The sequence below is a fragment of the Myotis davidii genome, unplaced genomic scaffold (assembly GCF_000327345.1).
Source record: "Myotis davidii unplaced genomic scaffold, ASM32734v1 scaffold803, whole genome shotgun sequence".
NCBI lineage: Eukaryota > Metazoa > Chordata > Mammalia > Chiroptera > Vespertilionidae > Myotis > Myotis davidii.
The window spans coordinates 583,023-591,011 of record NW_006295567.1 but is presented as its reverse complement, the minus strand read 5'-3'; the positions used below and the strand labels follow the sequence as shown (position 1 = coordinate 591,011).

The window sequence follows — 7,989 nt, the reverse complement described above, 5'->3', positions numbered from 1 at the left end:
ACAGACCGCCCCCACCCCACGCACCGCACGGATCCACCGCCCACTCGGGGAGCAGCTGCCGGATCCATTCACAGGCTGGTCCCTCCATTCCAGGGCTGCCCCACCCCCGGAGGTCCGCCCCCGATCCAGGGGTAGCCTCTCCGAGCCCAGCCCTTTCATGTCAGAGCCACAAGTTAGAGAGGGGCCTCCCCGACAAGGACAAGTTTCCCCTGCGTCCCGCTGACCCCCCGCTTCGGGTCTGGCCGCCCTGTTTCATGGACCGGTCACTCCATTTCACCGCCTGCCGAGGTCTCCCCTCTGGGTCCCAGCCGTCCCCTTTCTATCACACACCAGCCTAATCTTAGAAGAGTAAACTGGGGGGACAGAATCAGCACCCCACTCCCAGACGCTGGGGCAATGCCAGGGGCAGAGGAGGGAAGTGGGCCTCAGGGTATGGCCATCTTTGAACTTGTCCTGGCTGGCCGAGCCGTCCACCCCTCCTAGCCTCAGACAGGATGCCCGGGACAGAGCCTCCCTGTTTTCATGCTCCCCGAGCTCCAGAGCCCTCTTCCACGCCAGTCACGGCCGGAGTGTGTCTCCTGGAGCCAGACACTCAGCCCACGCGGGTGGTGCCAGGGTTCTAGGAATGGATGCCTCGGGTGGCGTGAACCCTGGGCGGAGGGTTCACTCTTCCTCCCCTTCAGGCCTGAGGCTGCAGGGCCTCCGAGCGGGGAGGTGAGGAGGGGAAAGTTCCTCTCTGTAGGAGCCTTGTCTTCCCTCTCTGGACTGTGGGTGCCTTGTATGGCCATTGCTGCTTTCTCTGCCCGGGGCTGTGAGGATTGGATTCACCCACCCCCTGAAGTGACGCACCCCTCTCCCCCCAAGTGCACAGGCCACTCAGACTGGCTGTTTTGTAGGCACTGCACCTCCAAGGGGACGGAGGAGGACCCGGACCTCACTACTTCCTGGCAGCTTCTTTTGGGGTTGTTCCCCACCCCCATCCGGAGCTGGGGGAGCTGGGGGAGCTCGGGTGGTGTGCGGTCCTGCCTGTTGTGCAGGGTGCGATGGCTGCCAGGCATAGTTCTGCCCTTGGGTCAGACTTGGCACCCATTTCCCCACACACTCAAGGTTGGCATGGCCTGCAGACAGGTATTTTTTTCACATAAAAATAAGTAAGCTTTAAAGGAGGTTGGGGGGGGGGTGTCTCTTTTTAATCGGGCTCTGAAAGCCTCCAGGCTCTCCCCGTGGGAACGGGGAGCAGTCACAGCTTCTAGCATGCTCATGTGGCTCTCGTGCTTCTGCACATTCCCCCGAGCTGTTCGAAGGACTGAGAACGTCTTTGTGAGTTTGCAGTCCTGAGGTCCTGTCTTCTGAGAGTCTTCCACGCGGGGCCGGGACACTGAGCTGTAGTCTCGGAAAGGAAAGAGCGTGACTGGCAGATTGCAGGGCTGTCAGTTTGCTGAGTGTGGAGGTCTTCTGACTTCGGCTTGTCCTGCCCTCCCAGCAGCCCTTTGTAAAGAGCCCCTTCGGCCGCTGCTGGCATCACTACCTGCCTTTTACAAAGTGAGGAGACTAAGAGAGGCCGAGCCACTTGCCCAAGGCTGCACAGCCTCTGCATTGACAAAGCCAGGACTGGAGCCCACCCCAGCTCTAGACCCGCAGCTGCCCGAGGCCATTCCTCCTGAGGAGGGCTGAGCTGCAGGGAAGGGAGGGTCACGTCAGGGTGGTGGCTGCCACCTGTAACTTCTGCCGCCTTCCACCCCAGGCTCCCCGTTGTGTGGATCCTGGCTGCCCAACTTCCTTGGCCTCAGCTCCCAGGGGGCCAGCCGCGCCTGACTGACCAGAGCCTGGGCAGGAGGAGCGGGGCGTGCAGGAGGGGAGAGGAATTTGCCTCTGTGCTCGGCCGTCAGCTGTCTGGCTGACTGCTCTGCACCCTGCCCGTCAGCTGTTTCCTCAGTTAGCGCAGACACAGAGGCCAGGCCTCGCTTTTATTTTTCTCCTGAGCGTGCCCTCGGCCGTGAGCCTCCTGGCCCCCGGAGCGGGAGAGCGTACGGTCTGCCCTGTGGTGAGCCGAGAGGGGCAGGGGTCTGGGCTGGACTTGGTTTTTTGGGCCTTAAAGAAATTGGGGAACTCTCCCCTCCCCACAGCTGCTAGTGACAGACTCACCATGTGCTATTTAATAAGTTACCAGTCGCTCTTCGGGCAGGAAAACATAAACACGGCCTTTCCCTGTGTGTGCTCTCGCCTGTGCTGTGGGGTGGCGGCTGGTGGCTTTTCTCATTACTGTTTAGACGCTGGTTTGGCCGGGAGTTGCCCTGTTCTCTGGCCGGAGTTTCCTGGACAGAGTTCCCCAGCACGGAGGAGCGCTCTGATGACGTTTTCTGACCTGACCCCTTGGTTTCCCCCTGTTCCCCTTCCTAGTGCGTGGCGGGGGTGGGGGATGGGGGGTTGGGGGGTGAGAGGGGCTGTGACCACTAAGGATCACTCCTGCTTGATGGGAGACAGGCACTGGCTCAGCACTTGGTGCGCGTCCTCACGGCCATCCCGAGGGAGGGGTTTTATCTCTGCTCGCAGATGTGGAAACCCGAGCTCTGGAAACGTCCGCTGGGGGAGCTGGGATTGGGGCCTAGACTGACCCAGTTCTGGATCTGGTCATTTTATTTTATTTTATTTTTCAGAGAGGAAGGGAGAGGGGGAGAGAGAGAGAAACATCAGTGATGAGAGAGAATCATCGATCGGCTGCCTCCTGTAGGCCCCCCGCACTGGGGATTGAGCCTGCAAACCAGGCATGTGCCCTGACCAGGAATCAAACCACGACCTCCTGACTCTCAACCACTGGGCTGGATCTGGTCGTTTTAATCATAATCAGGTAATAGGTATGATCTGTGACTGACCAGGGGGCCTGCTGAGTGTTGCTAGTTACCTTTAAAAGTTGCGCCCGGCGGCCACCCCCGGGACATGCCTCTGTGGCAGAGGGCGGGTCCAGCGCAGGCCTCCATAGCTTTGCCTGCCCCCTCCCAGGGGAGCAGCCAGCTGTTGGCAATGCCCAGTTGCCGCTGGAATCTGGACATGTCTTCGTTCAGCTTCTCAGCAGTCTTGACCCTCTGGAAACAGTGCCTCATTGTCTGTCCTTGGAGGGGTACTGGGGGTGGGGAGTTGCCTGGGGCATTTGGGGCTGTGGAGCCTCCCTGTTCCCATGGAAAGTCTGGACTTGGGGCTTGGCTGGCTGTGGTGCCTCTGTGTTCGGCCGGGGTCAGGGCGCCCAGCTGCTGGGCCTGTGCAGGGCATCCTGGAGCGACATGCCCTCAGGGGCCCTGAGTCAGTGCCAGGGCTTCTCTGGGGCTGTGCGCTGGCGAAGGCAGAGCTGGGCTTCAAACCCTGGGTGTCTGATTCTGAGCAGGTGCCCTTTCTGCTGTGCTGAGGGGTCTGCTGCCTGGGCAGCCACGGCTTAGGGTGGAAAGGCTGGGGCTTCTGGCGCCGTAGCCCCACCACGGTGGGTTGGGGGTCTTCTGCGGGAACATCTCAGTCTTCCTTCCTTCCAGCTTCCGGGTGATCCCCATGCACCGGGGAGGCTGGGTGGGCCCTTCGCTGAGGGGCCGATGGGAGGCGCTGAGCAGCCCTCTGCCTCCGTTGATGCATGAGGCGTGTGACCCTCCAGATGGAGGATGTTGAGAGAACTTCCTCCAGCGTCACTCTCCTCCCAGCCGCTTGCCTTCGGTAGTGATCACACACCTCTGCGAACACTTCTGTTTTCAGTGTCTGCAGAACTCTTACCCGAACACTGACTGAGCATGTAGTGTGTGCGGGCACTGTGCCGGGCGCCTTACGTACGTTGCTGTGTTGAATCGTGTGGCCGCACGGGATGCAGGTTCGTCATTGCTGCTGCCCGTTTTATAGATGACGAAATAGGCGCAGAGGGGGCGAGCCCGCCGCCACGTGCTTTCGCTAGCGGGTGCCAGGCTGGGGTTTAACGCAGAGTGAGCTTGTGACCAGTCTTCACACTTCAGTTCATGTCCTGGATCGAGTCCTGAGTGCCTCTTGGTTTGCTTGCTTTCCCTTCTCTGTTCCGTCTCCGACATCTGTCCTTTTCCTCTTCTCTGTGGCTTCTCCTCCTTGTTCTTTCCTGGGGACTCAGGATGGGGCGCTGGGCACCTGCAGCAATATCTCTGCCTCTGTGAGGGCTCCACTTCTCCACCTGTCCCCAGTCCCGTCACCTGTTACCTGCAAGACAGCCTGGGGGCTTACCGCACAGGGCTGTCCTCCGAGGCCCCTCGTCTCGCCTTCCTGGTGGCTCGGAGGCCTCTGTGCGCCCTGCCCCCTACACGCTCCTGTCTGTTCATGGCTGCCTTTGGAGCCAGCCCATGTCGAGGAGGAAGTTGTTGACACCTTTTCAGGTGGAGAACTGAGGGTGTCTTGTGGGAGGAAGAGAGTAAGCGAAAGAATTAGGAAGCTGAGTGTTCCCAGAAATCTCGACAAAGCACCTGATGGAAGGGGCATCGGAGATCATCTCACCGGGGATGGGCCCGAGGCGCCACAGCCTCCAGCCCACAGTGCCTTCCAGTTGTGGTCTTGTTGGGAGTCTCGCTGGCCTCAAGCCTGCATCTGCGTCCGGATAAGTCTTCCAGCTCCCGAACTGATTGCCTAACCAGTGGGGCTCAGGGCCGGCCTCTCCAGGGAGGCCTTGGACGGGCCAGTGGCAGGCAGAATGTGTGGTTGGCCAGACTCGGCAGAGCCCTGGTGGCCAATTTTCCCCTTAAAGACGGCCTCTTAATGCTTATTTCTGTGTGATTGTGGTATTGTGGTTTTATGGGAGAACATTGTTATTGTTAGGTGCATTCTGAACTATTCGGGAGTAAAATGTCATGTCTGTAACTTAGTTTTAAAGAATATAGTAACAAAGAGTAGGTGTGTGTGTGTGTGTGTGTGTGTGTGTGTGTGTGGTGTATATGGGTGATGCATACATTTTTTTAATACAAAATGGCAAAATGTTGCCGAGACCGGTTTGGCTCGGTGGATGGAGCGTCGGCCTGCGGACTGAAGGGTCCCAGGTTCGATTCCGGTCAGGGGCATGTGCCTGGGTTGCGGGCACGTCCCCAGTGGGAGATGTGCAGGAGGCAGCTGATCGATGGTTCTCTCTCATCGATGTTTCTAACTATCTCTCTCCCTTCCTCTCTGTAAAAAATCAATAAAAACATATTTAAAAAAAATGGCAAAATGTTAACGATTGACTATAGGTAGAAGGTATATGTGTACTGATTGTAATGTCTTCCAACTTCTCTATATGTTTAGGTATTTCCATGATAAAAAGTTGGAATAAGCGTAGTGGGTGCCGAGTCATTTGGCCAGGGGCGCCCCTGAGTGTCTGCCTGTGATTGACTTGAGTGACCCTCGGCCTCCTGTGACTGCACCGATGACGTAAAGCATGGGTGGGCAGGGAAGGGAGCCACGCGGGCCTGGCTGGAGACAGGCGCCCACACCACCATGACCTCTGCAAAGAAAGTCAGGGCCAGCCCTGGCCAAAGAGCTTCAGGGATTGGAGGCAGCTTCCGTGGGTGGTGAGCAGAGTCGGGGAGGGAGGTGCTGGGCTTGGAGGGGTGGCCCGGTGGGTTGCAGAAGGAAGCTTCACAAAGGCAGAGAACAGCCTCCGGGCAGCTGGGGCCTGGGGGAGGGGACGAGATGCCATTCAGGCTACGTCAGGAGCCTCTTATCTGTGGCCCTGGGAGCACCACAGGCCTACAGGGCCTACGGGCAGCAGGGGCCGGAGTGGCCCCAGGCTCTTGCTATCAGCTGAAATCTGGTCTCCAGTTCTCCCACTTGAGGCTCCCTCTCCTGGAATCCCCACTCCTAGGTCCCTCTTGTCTTGTTTTGTGCTGACGCAAAGCCGGGCGCTGGGTCTCCCATTTGAGAGAAATAGCTGGATTCCGACACCAGGGGCCCCTGGGCAGTGGGGGTCCGGCGCCTCCAGCAGGCCCTTGTCAGGAGAGGGCCTCAGGCGAAGGCATCCGAGCCGCACATCTGTCCTCAGCGAGCCAGGACGCAGAGGCTGGCCGTGCAGGGCTCATGGGATCGTCCTGTGTGATCTCGGATGGGGTGTCAGGCCTCACTCTGCCTGTTTGAAAAGCATGATGTGGGTTTCATGGGGGAGGGGCGGTGCCGGGAGGAAGCTTTATGTAATTCTTGGCTGGGACTCAGGTAATTGTTTTAATGAAATGGAATGCAGCTTATTCAGAACTCACTTGGCAGAGCAGCCATGTTCTGTTCTGTTTTCTTGTGGGGGGAGCGGGTCACACGTTTCCAGCTGTTGCGAATAGTAGGACCCTGGGCCCTGGGCGAGCAAGAGCAAGTGGGGGCAGCCTCCGGGAGCTGTTTGCAGTGTCTTAGGGAGCCAGTTAGCTCCGGACCCTCAGGCACGTATCGCCTTCTCCTCTGGCCCCCAGTCTGTGTGTCTTTTTTGTTTTTGTTAAGGAGGATATTTTTTCCATTGATTTTTAGGGAAAGTGGGAGGGGGAGAGACAGAGAGAAACATGGATATGAGGGAAACACATCGATTGGTTGCCTCCTGCACGAGCCCCAGAGGAGCCTGCCCTGGTACGTGCCCTTGACCAGAATCGAACCTGGGACCCTTTGGTCTGCAGGCTGACGCTCTATCCACGGAGCCAAACCGGCTAGGGCTGTGTCTTTTGAATGAGCCACGGAGAATTGGGCCTCTTACAACAATTAAAAACAACAAACACCTGTTGAAAGCAGGCTGTCAAATGGGCCCAAATCCCGCCTTCCTTGATTGGGAGGCCCCACAGGATGAGGGCAACGGAGATGTCTACACATGGCAGACAGACCCTCCAGGAGGCCCTCTGTCTTCATCCACTCTTCACTCCACCCCACATGTCTTTCTCCACCTCAGCACCTTTTATAACTCACAGTGCCCTCCCACCCCGCATCTCCCATCAGTGCAGGTTGTTTTTTAAAAATATATTTTTATTAATTTCAGAGAGGAAGGGAGAGGGCCAGAGAGATAGAAGCATCAGTGATGAGAGAGAATCATCGATTGGCTGCCTCCTGCAAACCCCATACTGGGGATCGAGCCTGAAATCAGGGCATATGCCCTGACCGGGAATCGAACCGTGACCTCCTGGTTCATAGGTCGACGCTCAACCACTGACCCACGCTGGCCAGGCCAGTGCAGGTTGATCTTTACCCCTTTTCTTCTGGTGTTTTTACCTTTCTGTTCTTCCTAACTTCTTTTGTTTGCTTCTTTTCTGTGTTTTTTGGTTGTTGTAATCTTCATCCAAGGATATTTTTGCCTCTGGCATATGCCCTGACTGAGGGCAAGGGGAGTGAACCCACACCCAGGTATGTGCCCTTGACTGGGAATCAAACTCATGACCCTTAGATGCCCTAGGGCCAACATTCTATCCAGTTAGCTACACTGGCCAGAGCAATGACGCCTTATTCTTGAACAAAAACATTTAAAATAACATGTTGGCTCTAATGACTATTGCACAAACATAAATTTTATTATACTAAACCATTACATAAAAGGGTATGGTCTTTTCTTTTTTTGTAGTTTTATTCATTTCAAATGGGCCGGACCCGGCCCGCCGGCCGTAGTTTGCCCACGGCTGCCCTAGGCCAATACTCTATCCACTGAGCCACACCAGCTAGGGCATCCTTTTCTGTTTTTAGCTCGGCCTGGGCCATTCTTTTCTTTTGCTAGGCACACCTCCCACGCTTTAGTGGCCATATTTCCCCTTCTCTTCCTTAAGATCCGCTTCTTTTGTGTTTTCCCAAAGCTTTCGCTGGGTTCCCTGTTTCTCTCCTGGATTCCTAGGTCAGTTTATCTACTTGCGTGACCTCTTCTCTCACTGTGTGTTGGCGACTCCTAAATTTATTTTTCCACCCTTGACGTGGATGCCATTGTCCAGATTCTTCCGGCCTGAGACCCAAGTCATTTCCTTCTCACTCTCTCCTCGTGGCCTCATCTATTGTCTGCTCCCTATGTTTGTCCCCGCT

The 7,989-nt window shown here is 56.8% G+C and overlaps 1 long non-coding RNA gene across 1 annotated transcript in view; it reads right to left on the bottom strand.

The window, feature by feature from the left end:
* Window positions 1-7,989, bottom strand: part of LOC107184169 — a 16,559-nt gene that overhangs the window by 1,306 nt on the left and 7,264 nt on the right. Inside the window, exons 3-4 of the long non-coding RNA XR_001514995.1 lie at window positions 7,831-7,835; window positions 3,916-3,918 (exon numbers count right to left, since the gene is read on the bottom strand). This is a non-coding gene — a long non-coding RNA (uncharacterized LOC107184169). The remainder of the gene's footprint in view (window positions 1-3,915; window positions 3,919-7,830; window positions 7,836-7,989) is intronic.